The sequence below is a fragment of the Callithrix jacchus genome, chromosome X, assembly GCF_049354715.1.
Source record: "Callithrix jacchus isolate 240 chromosome X, calJac240_pri, whole genome shotgun sequence".
Taxonomy (NCBI): domain Eukaryota; kingdom Metazoa; phylum Chordata; class Mammalia; order Primates; family Cebidae; genus Callithrix; species Callithrix jacchus.
This window is the reverse complement of record NC_133524.1, coordinates 57,883,661-57,900,422: the sequence shown is the minus strand read 5'-3', so window position 1 is coordinate 57,900,422 and position 16,762 is coordinate 57,883,661. Positions and strand designations below refer to the sequence as shown.

Genomic DNA, 16,762 nt, shown 5'->3' with positions numbered 1-16,762 from the left:
GAACCAGAGCACTGGAGTGGCCAAAGTCCCCAGTGGCCTCCATTGGGTAGGATGGGGGACCCTCTGGCCTGTTGCACTTCCTAGGTGAGGCAGCACCCCACCCTCCCTAGGTTTGCCCTTCTTGGGCTACACTTACTGTCCAACCAGTCCCACTGAGAAAAACCTGGTACTGGAAATGCAGAGATCACTCGACTTCTGCTTTTCTTTCATTGGGAACTGCACTCCAGAGCTGCTCCTATTCATCCATCTTCGTGGAAATTTCTAATTCCTGTTAGTTTCTAATTGAAATGTGCCTGAGAGTGAGTTCTCTTTCTCCAACAAAAAAGAAGTTATTTGCTTACTCTGACCCATTTGAGTGCTCCAAGTAACTGGTCACTTTGCAGATGTGTCAGAGTCATTATGCATAATGATGTGACACAGTCTCATAGGGACCTTGCCACCAGAAGAATACTTCTGAGGGACTACTTTGCTGTTCCTCCAGAAGGGAATTAGAAACTGATCCCTTCCCCATAATATGAGCACTCTGCTCTTCCTTGGCGTTTAGAGGCAGTCCAAGACACATATGCAAGTGATTTATGATGCTCAGGTAAAATCTAGAGGAGTGACACTCACAAGCAGCACATTTTTTTACCCATGCATATTCCTGGCTTTGGCCACTTTTAAAAAGGACCTAGATTATTAAAAAATCAAGCTTTAAAATTTGAGCAGTATTTTACAGAAAAACCACAATTAGAAACACCAGCTAGATTTATGTATGACACTTATGGGACAACTCCTTGTAAATATCTAGAAGAGTGGACTCACCTAACGCAGAATTGTCATAAGCAACAATGACCAAAATTATTGCTGTTAAGAACAAATAGTTCCTTTTTGAAAGATTTGGGTTTCTGATTCTTTATTCTATTCTAAAATGTAATCTTACCAATTAATCTATCAGCTTTCCCTATCTTTGCCGTGACTAAACACATCCAAGAATTTCCAATCACCTATGTACCTGTCTTTCCCATCAAAAGACCACCCTTGCCTCCTTTGATAGTGTGAACAATATCCAATCAGAATTAGCCTAGATCATGCAGTTTGACGCCAGCCCACAATGGGAGGACACAGAAACAGGGTCTGTATTAAAGATAAAAACTGCTGCTCTTTTTTCTTCTAGGTGCTCTCCCTTGCCTTTGTCTTGCATGCACGAGGTGCCCTTCTATAGAAGTAAATTGCCTTGCTGAGAAAACTTTTGCCTGAGTGTTAGTTCCACTTTGCAGCACTAAGCATTTTACTTTTAGCAATCTTGGGGTCTCATCCAGGATTTCCATTCTCCTCTGGGAAAGGGGCCTCTTGTGTTCTCCCAGGGGGAGATGTGTCTCATTTCCTCTTTTTAGTTGCCTCAGGGGCTAAAGATCAAGACCCCATCCACTGTGATAAATAAACCTGGACTCTCAGCAATGGAGGAAGGAAAGCCTTGCCTACAAAACCACCACAGCAACCAGGTAACTCTGTGCACAGATCAGAGTAAGAAAAGCGTATGGGAAGCTAAGTTTCTTTGGTAGTGGGGATATCTTGGAGGTGGAAAGTGTGTGAATAGTATCAAGCATTACTCTTGTGCAGAGTGAGTGAGTCCAATCTGAGGTTCCATGGTCACCTCATATAGCTAATTGCAGCCATCTTGTAGGGATTTTGATGTTAGGATTTATACAGTCCCACCAATGCTAAAAGAAACAATTTTCATTTGGGGAAGTAGCCAGAGTAGATGAAGTGAAAGAAGGGTGCAAAAAACCTCCAGCAGGTGGGGCTAAAAGATAGACCAGAAATATCTGGTACAAAAAGATTGAGTCTTAGCAAGTCCTCCAGTGGAAAGAGAGGCAAGAGTCCTCTAGTAAAGAGGGTGAGTCACACACACACAGACACACACACACACACATACACACACACTCAAGAGACCATCTAAAACCTCCAGGATAGAAAACACCACAAATAAAACAGAAAAAGGTAAGGACAGGGATAGTCAGATTCCCTCTGATAGTTCTTTAAGTTTCACATTGAAATCTTGGAAAGATAATAAACAGACAAAACACACACAAAAAAGCAACAAATGATAAAATATTGCTGCTCCATTTGGACTCAAGAACCAATGCTCAAACACTGAGTTTATTAGCCAAAATTTAGGTCCAATGAGGAATGGATTTTTGAACTTTCAGTAGAAAATGTTGTTAGTAAAAGACCTACCCCCCAAGAGGAAATAGATTAAGTCCTATGTTGGTGGCAAGGACATGTTTTTTAACTTCCAAAGGTTGAAAGGAGCAAGTCAAAAACCAATCTTTGGAAGAAATTTAGTTGTAGGCATGCTCCATCAATTTAGGACCATCTTAAACCAAAAAGGTGGAAAGGTCGTTTATTGACTCAAGGATATAAAGTACAAGGCTATTCTGTTAAACAGAGATTATTTAATGTTAGCCACTAAACCTAACCTAGCAGATTTCTTAACAGGGAGTCTAAACCTAAAAAGAGAATACATATGTTTAGATTTAATTGCCTATCACACAAAGGTTAGGACCAATCAAGATAGTCCCCTTCAAATCAAGGCGGCACTCTCTTATAGATAGTTCCAAGAGATTGAGGGAAGAAGACACAACAGGAATTCAGTAATCGATAGAAAAATTTTTAAAGAAATAGAGTCAAACAATTGTCTAATGATTAGTCTACCCAAACTTGTGAGCTGTTTGCACTGAGTCAAGCCATAACATACCTGCAAAACCAGGAAGAAACCATCTATACTGATTCTAAGTATGCCTCTGAAGTATCTCGTACATTTAGAAAAATTTTAAACTGAATGAGGTCTTCTTAATAGTAAAATTCAAAATCTGTTCGCAAAGAGTTAATCATCCAATTATTAAATAACTTTCAGTTGCCAAAAGAAATACCTATTGTCCATATCCTCAGACACCAGAAACGCCTGGAATTAAGAGTCAGGAAAATAACTTAGCAGATCAGGTAAGCCAAGTAGGCTGCTGTTTCTTTTCAAATGCCATTTTCCATTTGACTGCTTACCTCCCCCCACCGTGATACCCATTTTCTCTTCTACTGAGAAAGAAAAGCTAAGAGAAATAGGTACTAAAGAGAACTCATAAGGAAAATAGATATTGCCAGAACAAAAAGAAATATTGTCTAAACCCCTTATTAAAAAAAAATTCTGTCCCGTCTGCATCAGAAGACCCATTAATGACACCAAACCACATATGACACAGTTCTCAGAGTTGATACATGTATAAGAATTTATACCCTAGCCAAACAAGTTACAGATAGTTGCTTACTGATAAACAAACTACAAAAATGTTTGCCCCTTAAAGGAAGCAGTTCAGGCTTAAGACCATTTCAAAGTACCCAGAGATGCCTACAATAAGTCATCTAAAATACTTATTAATGATAGTAAATTATCTCACTAGGTCAAAGCTATTTCCTTTTAAAATGCAACAGTCAATAATATAGTTAAAGCATTAATTTTAAAATATTGTGCTCAAGTTTAAGCTAATAGAAAATATTAACTCAAGAATATCGATCCCAAGCCATAGAAATTAAATAATAATATCATACTCCTTGGCACCCACCTTTATGAGTAATGATAAAAATAAATCAGACCTTAAAGAACCACTTAACTAAATTAGTTCTAGAGATTTAGTTATGCCCTCCTATTGCCCTGTAAAAAATAGCCTTTCCCTCTAGAATTATGTATTTAGTCTGTCCTCTACTTTCTCTTTTTCCTAAAACCAAAAGTCTCCTAACATAAGCACTAACCCTGAAGCATTGGCCTAAGAATCACATCCTAATCAAAAGCTAAAAGAAAGAAGAACTTGAACCAACCTAGCAAAGACCTTATCTAGTGCTTCAAATTACTAAAACTGCAGTCCAGACAGCAGAAAAAAGATAGACCCATTACACCGGAATCAAGAAAACACCATCACTTCTGGAGTCATAGGCCATTATCCAAGGAGAAAACACCCTCAAACAAAAGCTAAGGAAAGCTTAATTCTCTGTTAAGTATTCTAATACTCTTTCTTCTTTTCTCATTCTATTGCTGACCATCTTGTTATCAATGTAACTATGTCAGACTCACCCCAAATCATTACCTTTGATATTGGTCTTGTTATACCTTGTGAAGATGAGCAATGGCAAAGACAAATCCCTATTTTAGAAAAATACCTTTGTCTGAAGCCACTGACTCTGCATCTTGTTCATAGCAGAGGTACCAGGACATTCCAAGTTAGGAGATATGCTCTCAATAGGCAAATATTATCTAGACTGCTAGAGATATAGATAGACCTCCCCAGAGGGCTGTACCAATCTAAAATCTCACCTCCACTTCACCAAAAGGACCACCCCCTGTAATTGTCAATCTCACCATTGTAACCCAATAGCTATCTCTATTAATACCCTTACCTCCACCAACCCTACGTCCTCTTTATAGCACTTTTACAGCTTAGGAGTAGAGGCAAATAGTTATGACCCCATAGGCTTCTTCAAAATGTGCTTAATTGATCCCCTCTTCTTTCTTCATCTAAACCTTCTACCCTTCCCAACAATGATGCTGAAGTAAATATTGTAGCAGTAGATGATTTAAGGCAAACTATAGCAATTGAAACAAGATATCAAGATACAAATGCCTAGTTGAAATAGATCAAATATTTTATCCACACATTAAACAAAAGCAATTGTTATGCTTGTGTGCATGGCCAGCCAGAGGCCTGAACTGTCTTCTTTCCACTCAGATAGTCCTCCAATTGACTAGGCATGGGCTGCATAGTAGCTCTCTTCCAGGACTCTATAGCTTAAGGCAATAAATCATGCTAAGCTCTCTGTCTGCTCTATCCCAAAGTCCAACACCACGTAAGTGAGCCCGAAAATGCCATCCAGCTTCCATCTCCCAAGGTCAATTTCACCTCTTGTCTCTCACAACAAAGGGAAAACTTGGCATTCCTTAGAAGCTTAACAGGATTCAGTGACTTAGGCCTTTCCAGGAGCTTACCCGTCAGTTCACCCTTAGCCATCCTTGAGCAGCTGTATAGTAGTATTGTGGCCAACCCTTACTAGATACTCTGCCAAGTAATTGAAGTGACACTTGCGCTCTTATCTGATTAGCTATCCATTTTACCCTGGCATTTCATCAACCAGAGAAAGAAAAATCACCACTCTGTAAAGCAAGAGAAGCCCCTTATAAATCTTTTGACTCCCAAGTCTTTTTAGACACAATTAGTCTCACAAGAAGTACCTGATAAATTCAAAACCCGAGATCAAACAGCTGCAAGGTTTAAGTCATTCTTTCCATGAGTAACTATTAATAAAGATGTAGACTAGATCAATTACATCTATTATGATCAGCAGCAGTTTATTAATTACACCAAAGATGCTGTCAAAAGAATAGCTGACCAATTAAGGCCTACTAGCCAGATGACTTAAGAAAACAGAATGCCCCTAGACATGATATTAGCCAAAAAAGGTGGGGTTTGTGCTATGATTAAAACTCAATGTTGTCCTCTCATCCCAAACAATACTGCCCCCAATGAGAGCAAAACAAAGGTTTTACAAGGACTTACCTCTTTATCCAATGAGCTAACTAGAAATTCTAGAGTCAATAACTCCCTTACAAAACATAGTTCAGTAAACAGAAAATAATCATGGGCTTAATTCTTACTTGTGCAGTAATAAGGGTACTCATTCTTGTTAGATGCTGCATCATACCCTGAATTTGTAGACTAGTTCAAAGACTTATAGAAACAGCTGTTACCAAAACCTTCCCCAGTTTCCTCCAGTCTTATACTAATAGGTTCTTTCTCCTAGAAGAACAACAAAGCTGAGTCATGTTAAATATGTTTGAAGAAGTAAATGCATAAATTCAAGAGGGGGAGATGGTTGTTAAGAACAAATAGTTCCTCTTCAAAAGGTTTAAGTTTCTGGTTCTTTGTTCTATTCTAAAAGGTAATCTTACCTATTCATCTATCAGGCCTCCTTATCTCTGCTATCACCAAACATGTCCAAGAATTTCCCATCACCTATGTACCTGTCCTTCCAGTCAAAAGCCCATCTTTGCATCCTTTGATGATATCAACAATAGTCAATCAGAATTAGCTTAGATTGTGTGGTCTAATCCCAGCTGGTAGAGGGAGGACATAGAAACAGGATCTGTGTTAAAGGTAAAACTTCTGCTTTCCTTTGTTCTAGGTGCACTCCCTTGCCTCTGCCTTGCATGCAGGAAGCCCTCTTCTATAGAAGTAAATTGCCTTTCTGAGGAAACTTTTGCCTGAATGTTAGTTCCACTTTGCAATATCAAGCATTTTACTTCTAACATTATGATCTTTTGAAATGACTATTTATTTACTTGCACAACTGGAGAAAAAGATAGTTTGAATAGGAGTTACTTCTAATGGCACTTAAAAACTTCTAAAAGAAATCTTGAGAGAAGAAATTACATTCAAGAGGTAAGTAAAACATTGTTTGAAAATATTTAAAAATATTTTACAGACTTTTTTTTGTTGCCTCCAACTGCTCCTTCTTCTTCTGTCTTTGTGATCTGAACTCATTCCTTTCTGCTTGCTCCTTTGGCTCCCTTATATATCTTAGGCATATTCTGTTTTCCTTTTGGAATTCCACAATGCACACATTTTCTTCTTTTAGGGAAAAAACATTCGGCAAACTATCTTTTTTCAAATTGTGCTGAGGTGGGAGAATTGCTTGGACCTGGGAGGCAGAGGTTGCAGTGAGCACAGATCACACCACTGCAGTCCAGCCTGAACAGCAGAGTAAAACTGTCTCAAAAATAAATAAATATATAAAATAAAAATGAGATGAGGTCTCATTCTGTTGCTCACTAAGCCAACAGAAGCATTAAGCAGGAAACTGGATCATGCAAACGTGCCTCCCTAGATAAGATGCATGCAAAGATGAAAAGCTACATAACTCCTTCACATTTTGCCCACAGAAGACTTCTTGTGAGTCCCAATATCTTTAACCTAAAGCATTTCTGTTAAAGTTTGCCATGGCAATGTAAATCGATAGCTTATCTTCACAGGTATGGAGGACATAGGACAGAACTAAAAGTCATCTATCTACACACCTAACACAAACACATATCTGATTGTTTTCTCTTTTCTATTGTCAATGTTATCATATGTAGAAAGGCAGATTCACTGAGCCAGACAAATATATCAATAACTATTTTTTCCTCCATTGCCACAAAAAATGTGTATTTCTCAATATTCCACCTTTTTCCCTTTAAATTTGAAGCTCTCATAATCATCTTGGGAGAAAGTCAGACACATGTGTTCCAGGTTCCTCAACTTTGGAAAATAAGCCTTCTAAAATGATGGAGGTTTGCCTCGGTCATTTTCTTTGATTGACATCTGGTAACCACTGAGGAATACTGAGTGAAAGTGGCCAAGTCCTGCAGCAGCTCTCCTCTTAGGCAGGAGAATAGGGTCTGGAGAACAGGGAAACTAAGGACTTCCTAGAAGTAAATCAAATGTAAAAACCCCAACTTTCTAAGACCAAGTAAGTAACTTTGTAGCTCTACTTTAGCTATCACAGAAAACATCTGCGTTATTTGCATAGGATGTACACCAGGTAAATAACTTTATAACCTCACTTTATCCTCTTAATTTGCATAGGATGTACACGAAGTAAATAACGTTGAAACTTCACTGCAGCCTCTTCATTTATGTAGGGTGTACACCAAGTAACCAATGGGAAACCTCTAGATGATATTTAAATCCCAGAAAATTTTGTAATTGGGCCCTTGAGCTGCTTGCTTGGGTCACTCTCACCCTATAAACTGTTCTTTTGTTTTCAATAAATTTCTGCTTTTGTTTCTTTATTCTTTCTTAGCTTTGTTTGTGCACTTTGTCTAATTCTTTGTTCAAAACACCACAAACCTGGATACCCTTTACCAGTAACATATTTTGGTGAGCCAGACAGGCACTAAGCTCAAAATTTGAGTTTCATTTTTCTCCTGTTTCTTTCTCCTCCATACAAGGGAATCTTTGTCTCTCTTTTTCTTTTCAATTTAGGACCCTTGGTTGGCAGCATCTAAACACGAAGGTAGCTGCAGGTTTCTGGCCAGGGCCAGTCTCTAGTGTTGCCTGAAGGCCAAAGAGTGAATGGAGATAGTTGTCCTGGTCAGAAAGGGGAAGGACTCTTTTCTGTCATTTATGTTTGTGCTTCCTGATTTCTATGTGTGGCAGAGCTCCTCAGGGTGAATTTATATGCCTTTATGGTCATTTAAACTTTTGTTTTTTTAAGCTAAATTTTTCCTTCCCCTACTTGACTGGCTAAGAAAGAAAGGAAACTCACTCAGCCTCCAGTTACTATCATTACAGTTCATGGCTGTCACTGAAGTGAATAATATTAATATTGACTACCAAGAAAATACTTTCGCCAGATTTTCAAATTAAGTCAACTGATACTGAAATTACTTAGGTATATAATTTGAATGAACTCCATGATCTAAGTCAAATTATTAAAATTACTTGTGCTAACCTGTTACTTATCAGTGTTCTGCACCTAAATTGGAGAAAAGACTAGTGTTTAAGAGGACATAAGTCCAATGTTAAGCATGGACTCATGGAAAATCAGGATAGTCTCCTTGTCTTTTCTGGGTCTTAAAATTTAACTCATCATGGAAAATATAAAATGATCTAAATTAAACATATTTTGATGTGCTTACTTATGTACTGTTAAAATATTTTATAGTCAATGTTTAGCTTGTCAAATTTATATCTCTGTGTAGCCAATCAAAGCTTTGGGTGCATTTGGCTACCTGATGGGCTAACTAAACCATTTCAATTTTCATTTTCCCTGTATGTTTTCTTCTTGTATAAAAGCTTTCTTATACAAGAGCTTTTATATACAAGTGAGAACTGACCTAAAAGGGAGAATTTTTTAAACAAAGTTATGGGAGGACATTGTATTTAACTGAGCTCATGTGCTAGGCTCCAACAGAACAAAACCAAACTGAAATAAAGTCAGTCATGCTAAGACATTAAAGAAATACATAGATCCTAGAAAGGACCAGGATTTGTTTTTCTCCTGCAAATCTCTATAGCAAACATTCCTGACAGCATAAGTATTCCCCCCCGAGGTTTTCCTTAAATATTTTAACCAAAATTATTTCCTCTCACTTAAAGATCATCAAGCTTCAGATGATCATGTGACAAGGGTTACAGATAATTCTAAGTGAAGACATTACCCATGGTTATCAAGAAGCTACCCTGTCTTCACAAGACAAAGCAGGACAAGTGTTCCATAATCCTCAATAATTAAAGACTATGCTCCAAGCCAGTATGGAGCAGATGCAGAAAAAGGAACATCAGTCCCTCTACCTCCCATGAAGATTTATGGGCATCATGTTTTTCTACGGGAAGATGAGGCAGGAGAATAGGGTCTCAAAGCAGGGAACCTAGGGATTTTCTAACTAAATCAAACACAAAACCTCCAACTTTCTAAGACCAAGTAAATAACTTTGTAACTCTACTTCAATTATAAAAGGAAACATCCTCTTCATTTGCACAGAATGTGAACCACATAAATAGCTTTGTAATCTTACTTCATTCTGGTCATCTGCATAGGGTGTACACAAAGCAAATAACCTTATAACTTCTCTTCAGCCTCTTCATTTACATAAGGAGTACACCAAGTAAACAGTGGGAAATCACTAGAGGATATTTAAGGCCCCCAAAATTTCATGACCGGACCTTTGTGCCACTTGTTCAGGCTCACTCTCACTCTGTGGAGTGTGCTTCCATTTTCAATAAATCTCTACATTTTTTGCCTCATTTTTTTGTTTGTTTGTGTGTTTTGTTTAATTCTTTGTTCAAAAGACCAAGAAGTTGAACACCCTCAATCAGTAACACTATTGGTTATTGGTAATGGCTTTGGGCTCTGTATAGCTCAACCTAATAAAAATAATTTGCTGTAGTCTGGGACCTCGTTTCTCCAAAGATTCCTGAACTTTCAAATATTTTTGGTTGGGGGACTGAGGTTTAATTTGCTGCTAAGAAAATTCTGTTTTCCTTGGAGTTTTTGCTTGCTTCTGTTGATGGGATACTTAAACTCTGTAAAACATTTAAAACAATTAATTCTTAGCTATATATGAGTGACCATGGCCCATGACACAGCCCTCAGGAGATCGAAGAAACATGCACCAAATGAAGTCAAATACATTTAGCAAATATATTGGTTCAGTTTAGAAATGTGGATATCTCAAAATGGGAGGAGGGGTGCTTCCAGGTTATAGGTAGTTTTAAAGATTTTATGGCTGACAATTGTTTGAATTTGTCAAAACATCTGGGATCAACAAAAATAAATTCTGGGTTATTATAAGTGGTTGTGGAGACCACAGTTTTATCACGCAGATAAGGTCTCTGGGTAGCAGGCTTCAGAAAGGATAAATTGGAAATGCTTCTTATTAAACTTAAGTTCTGTGTTAATGTTAACACTGGATAGCTATAATGAGACATTTCTGACCCCGAATTTTTGTCATGGCCTAAACTGGTAGCTCAGGTTAAATTTTAAGAATGTCCTAGCCAAGGATAAAGTCCATTCAGATAACTGGGGGAGGGGGCTTAAAATTTTGTGTTTTGCTTTCACTTTCATCAAAAAAAGGTGAGCTTGTGTGCTTCTTCATCAGCAGAGAGTGTTCCTTAGCTTGGGCCTCATCATTAGGTAAGAGGCTGAGCTGGGATTCTGTCTTACAGATTGTCTTTAATGACTAAAGTTAGCATTAACAACCAGTTGGTTTAAATTTATTCTTACACTTAGAGCACTCAGAAATTGTATAATTTGTGTTATTATTGTTTGTTTGGCTTAGCTGTTTATTTGTTTCTGTCTTTTTTGTTGTTGTTACGTTTTGGTCCTTCTTTTATCAGATTTGAACAATTCTAAACCCTCTAGCTTATGAGTGTGTAAATTTTTACTCCAAAAAAAAGAGCCCTTTGCTCCCATCAGCCCTTTGGGGCATTCTCAGGCAACAGAGAATCATGTACAGGTGTCTAAGAGGAATGCTCCCTAAGATGTGCAGTGCCTCTACGTAAGTTTCCCCATACTTGGGGTCTAATCTCAGCTGGTGGGTGCATATAAGTAGCTGATTCCTCCCACACCTTGATTCCTTGATGAGACAGGATATTTCTCTGACCTTCATGGGCAGAAACTGGAGTAAATGAGTACTGGAGAAAGCTGGATAGTTTGGCATTGACTCGGGTAAACTTTATTTACTTGGACCTGCTGCATTGGGAGTATGAAGGTGAGCAAATGCAGGAGCTGGAGTAACTGCTTTTTAGTGCCAGGAGGAGCAAACTCCATACCAGCCCGATAGCAATGACTGGGGGTGGTGCCAATGACCCCTGAATTTCCAGAGAATTTGTTACAGTACTCTTTTTCTCTGCCATCCATGGATGGCTTAATTGTTAGAAGCTTAGTGGACCCTCTGCCTTTTGATGTGAGTTGGTTGCCTTCTGTCAATAAGGGCAAAGAGTCAGTGTGACAGCCTTTTTGCATCCACACTCCTGGTACCCGAGGTCTAGTCTGATTTTCAGGAGAACTAAGGTCACACAAACTAATTGGAGGATAATAAATGTGGGGGATTTATTACTGATTGAAGTGGCTCTCAATGAAAAAAGGAGCTGAAAAGGGGACAGGGTAACTTCCCCTGAAGTCTAGCCATCTCTAGCCAAATTCTTCTCCAAAGTTATGTCATCAAGCTCTTCCTCTGAAGTCAAGCTACTTCTCTCTGATGTTCAGCCATAGTCTCTGATGTCCAGCTGCTTCCCTTTTCTTTGCTGGCTGACCCTGAGGTTTTTATGGGCACAAAATGGGGAGTGAGTGGGCCATGGGTGGTTTTGGAAAAGGCAACATTCAAGCAGAAAAATAGGGATATAAAGTTCTCATATTAGGCCCTGATTTTAGGCTATTCAGCTTAAAGGTTGTGCCCTTGATGGGGACCTGTTCTTCTCTCCCTAGAATTTCTCTGCCTCATGTTTATACCACTAACATACTGTGCCATGTACTTGTAATATGGATTGGCAAAACAAGTTCAGAGAGTAATTGCTGTAAAAGGCTAGATCTGCAAGCAGCACACTTGGTATCCAACACACTCCCTGACTTGGTCAAATCTGAAGGAGTACTCTAAATTATGGGGAACTAGGTATCTAAATTGGCTAAAACCCCTGCATCTGGGGAACATAAGGTTCCACTCTAGAAACTCTGGCAGTATATATGCAAAATACTTCTGGTGTATTTTTATGTAAATATTTAATTAAGTAGATGATTATAACCAAAGCAGATTCTAAGTTATGATGGCCTACATGGGTATTTTTTGAGATGCCCAGATAAGTGTACCTGAGAACTAGAATGGAAGATGCAGACACAAAAGCTAAACAAACAGAATGTGAGAGCTACTCTCAATGGTACCTAGAGAGTAGCAAAACAAGAGAGAGAAAGAGCACCTCATTTTGAAGGAGGCCAACAAACAACTTAGAAATGCTAATTAATAACTCTCAAATGTTTTATCTCTAAAAGAAATCTTCAGAATTCATTTTTTGACATTTATTTATTTATTTTTGAGTTCCAGGATACCTGTGCAGGTTGTGCACATTTGTCACATAGGTAAATTTGTACCGTGGTGGTGATGCACCTACCAACCCATTACCTAGATATTAAGCCCAGCATGCATTAGTTACTTGTCATAATATTCTCTTCCCCTACTCTTCCACCAGGCCCCAGTGTGTGTCATTTCCTTCCCTGTGTCCATGTGTTCTTATTGTTCAGCCCTCATTTATAAGTAAGAACATGCAGTGTTTGGTTTTTCTGTTCTTGTATTATTTTGCTGACAATAATGGCTTCCAGCTCCATGCATTCTGCAAAGGAAATGATCTCGTTCCTTTTTATGGCTGCATGCTATTCCACGACATTCCACAGTATTCCATAGTGTCTATATGAATGGGAGTTAATTCATGATTTGGCTTTCTACTTGTTGGTGTATAAAAAATACTTGTAATTTTTGCACACTGATTTTGTATTCTGAGACTTTGCTGAAGTTCCTTATTAGCTTAAGAAGCTTTTTGGCTGAGTTGATGGAATTTCCTAGATACAGGATTATATCATCTGCATCTGCATATGTACCACTTTTTTTTACCAGTCTATTGATGAACATTTGTGTTGCTTCCATGTCTTTACTATTATGAATAGTGTTACAATGAACATACAGGTACATGTGTTTTCATAATAGAATAATTTATATTCCTTTGGGATGTACCCAGTAATAGAATTGCTGGGTTAAATGGTATTTCTGGTTCCCGCAGCCTCACCAGCATCTGTTGTTTTTTGAGTTTTTAACAATGGCCATTATGATTGGCATGGGATATCTCACTGTGGTTTTGATTTACATTTCTCTAATAATCAGCAAGGTTGACCTTTTTATATTATGTTTCTCAAATGAATAAATATGTTGTTTTGAGAAGGGTCTGTTCATGACCTTTGCCCACTGTTTGATGGGGTTGTGTTTTTTGTAAATTTGTTTAGATTTCTGGTAGACTCTGGATATTAGACCTTTGCCAGATGGGTAGATTGCAAATTTTTTTCTCATTCTGTAGGTTGCTGCTCACTCTGATGATAGTTTCTTTTCCTGTACAGAAGCTCTTTAGTTTAATTAGATCCCATTTTAAAATTTTTGCATTTGTTGCAATTGCTTTTGACATTTTTGTTATAATATATGTGACTGTACCTGTGTCCTCAATGGCATTGCCTAGATTTCCTTCTAGGGTTTTTATAGTTTTGATTTTTAAATTTAAGATTTTGATTCATCTTGAGTTAATTTTTTATAAGGTATTAGGTTAACTTTTGTATAAGTAGTCTAATTTCAATTTTCTGCATGTGGCTAGCCAATTTTTTTCAGCTAAATTTACTAAATAAAAAATTATTTTCTCATTGCTTGTTTCTGTCAGGTTTGTTAAAGATTAGGTGATTGCAGATGCATGGTATTATTTCTGAGATCTGTATTCTGTTCCATTTGTCTGGGTTTCTGGTTTTGTACCAGTACCATGCTGTTTTGGGTTACTTTAACCTAGTAGTATAATTTGAAGTTGAATAGCATGATGCCTCCAGTCTTTTTGTTTGTGCTTAAGGTTGTCTTAGTTATACAGGCTCCCTTTTGGTTCCATGTAAATTTTAAATGAGTTTCTACCTTTCTGTGAAGGCAGTTTAATGGGATTAGCATTGAATCTATAAACTACTTGGGACAGTATGTCCATTTTCATAATATTGATTTTTCCTTTCCATGAGCATGAAATGTTTGGTTTGTGTCCTTTCTGATTTCCTTGAGTGGTGGGTTGTAGTTCTCCTTGAAGAGGCTTTTCACTTCCCTTGTTAGCTGTATTTGTAAATATTTTATTCTCTCTGTGGCAATTGTGAATGGGAGTCAGTTCATGATTTTGCTCTCTACTTGTCTATTGTTGGTGTGTAGACATACTTGTAATTTTTGCACATTGATTTTGTATCCTGAGACTTTGCTGAAGCCATTTATTAGTTTAAGAAGATTTTGAACTGAGTCGATGGGATTTTTCTAGATATAGGATTATGTCATCTGCAAACATAGACAATTTTACTTTCTTTCTATTTGAGTACCATTTATTTCCTTCTCTTGCCTGATTGTCCTGGCCAGAAATTCCACTACTGTTTGAAATAGGAGTGGTGAAAGAGGAGATCCTTGTCTTGTGCCAGTTTACAAGGACAATGCTTACAGCTTATGAACATTCAGTATGGTACTGGCTGTTTGTCAGCAATAGCTCTTGCTATTTTAAAATATGTTCCATCAATTTTTAATTTATTGAAAGTTTTTAACATGAAGGGATGTTGACTCTTTTATTCAATGCTTTTTCTGCATCTACTGAGAAAATAATGTGGTTTTTGTCTCAGTTCTGTTTATGTAATGAGTTACATATATTAATTTGTATATGTTGAAGCAGCTTGTATCCCGCAGAAGCAGCCAACTTGATTGTGGTGGATAAGGCTTTTTTTATGTGCTTCTAGATTGGTTTGCCAGCATTTTATTGAGGATTTTTGCATTAACGCCCATTATGGATATTGGCCTGAAGGGTCCTTCATTTGTTATATCTCTGACAGGTTTAGATATCATGATAATGCTGGCCTCATAAAATGAGTTAGGAAAGAGTCTTTCCTTTTCAATTCTTTGTAATAACTTTAGAGAAAATTGTGAGTTCCTCTTTGTACCTCTGGTAGAATTTGGCTATATATTTGTCTGGTCTTAGTCTTCTTTTTTTTCTGTTGTTGTTGTTGGTGGTAGGCTACTCATTACTGCCTCCTCTTCAGACCTTGTTATTAGTCTATTCAGGGATTCAAATTCTTTCTGGTTCATTCTTGGGAGGGTGTATATGTCCAGGAATGTATCCATTTCTTCTAGATTTTCTAATTTATTTGCATAGTTATAGTATTTTTAAATTGTTGTTTGTATTTCCGTGAGGTCAGTGGGGATATCATTTTTATTCTTTATTATTTTGTTGTTTTGAAAATTCTCAGAATTTCTTACTTGCTATTTGGTGCCTTCCACACCTCCACCTCCACTCTCACTTCATTCTGATCTTTCTGAATTTCTCTGATCAAGTTTATTTCCTCTTTCTGCCACATGTTTCAATTTACCATCTTTTCCTCTTTGCTTGCCACTCACTCGACAGAAGTCAAAAGAGATCCTAACTTCCAACACCCTACCTCCTGATGATTCACTGATATCCCTGGAAGCAACTTCTCATCTGGAAGATAAGGAAAAGGGGAACCCTGAAAGAACATCTTATATGATTACTATTTTTCAGGAACAACTGGTGCAGGTAAGAAAACTTCATTGATTGTCTGTCAACCCTGGTCAAAGGCTGAGTTGTGGAGAATAGTTCAACAATTTTCTGATCTCCATAAGTACCCAATTGGATTGCTTAAGAATGTGAGCTGATTACCAGAACCTATGACCTAGATCATTCAGACCTTTAGCGGTTGTTCTGCATTTTGGTCTCAGAATTATCACTAAGAAATAGCTAGAAAAAGCACAGCAGCCAGACTCTATAGCTCACCTAATCCCTGAATGCCCAATAGTGCCACAATAACCAGCTCCCAAATATCCAGAATACAAACACAAAGGTACGTGAAAATGAATGACTGCTAAGTTGAATATCATTCTATTAGTATTCTAAAGAGTTGTATGTTAAAATAAATTCCTGTAATGTTGCTAGAACCCAAGTGAATTAGCTTTAGATTATTGTACACATTTTAATAAAACTTTGATACAGCTATTAAATGTCAGATGATTGGTTCAAAAATAAAAATGATACATTATTAAACACAAGTTTATATATTTTATTGCATTTTAGGTTTTGGGGCACATGTGAAGAACACACAAGATTGTTGCATAGGTACATGTGGTTTCCTCTTTCTGCTACATGTTTCAATTTATGAAATGACAAGGTGGTTTGCTGCCTTCCTTCCTATCACCTATATCTGGCATTTTTCCCCATGTTATCCCTCCCCAACACTCCACCCCTGCTGTTTCTCCCCGAGTTCCCCCCCACAGACCCCAGTGTGTAATGCTCCCCTTCCTGTGTCCATGTGTTCTCATTGTTAAACACCCACCTATGAGTGAGAAAATGCAGTGTTTGATTTTCTGTTCTTATAAACAAAAGTTTTTAAAACAGACTAGATGACAATTTAGCTGTCTTTGTAAAATGCC

General features: G+C 37.6%; 1 long non-coding RNA gene across 1 annotated transcript; it reads left to right on the top strand.

Annotated features, from left to right (window-relative positions):
- The first annotated feature begins 1,347 nt into the window (after window positions 1-1,347).
- Window positions 1,348-15,872, top strand: LOC118150663 (uncharacterized). Its single transcript, XR_004738812.3, has 3 exons — window positions 1,348-1,484; window positions 6,208-6,464; window positions 15,723-15,872. It is a non-coding gene; the product is annotated as an uncharacterized LOC118150663 (long non-coding RNA).
- Window positions 15,873-16,762: the final 890 nt, after the last annotated feature.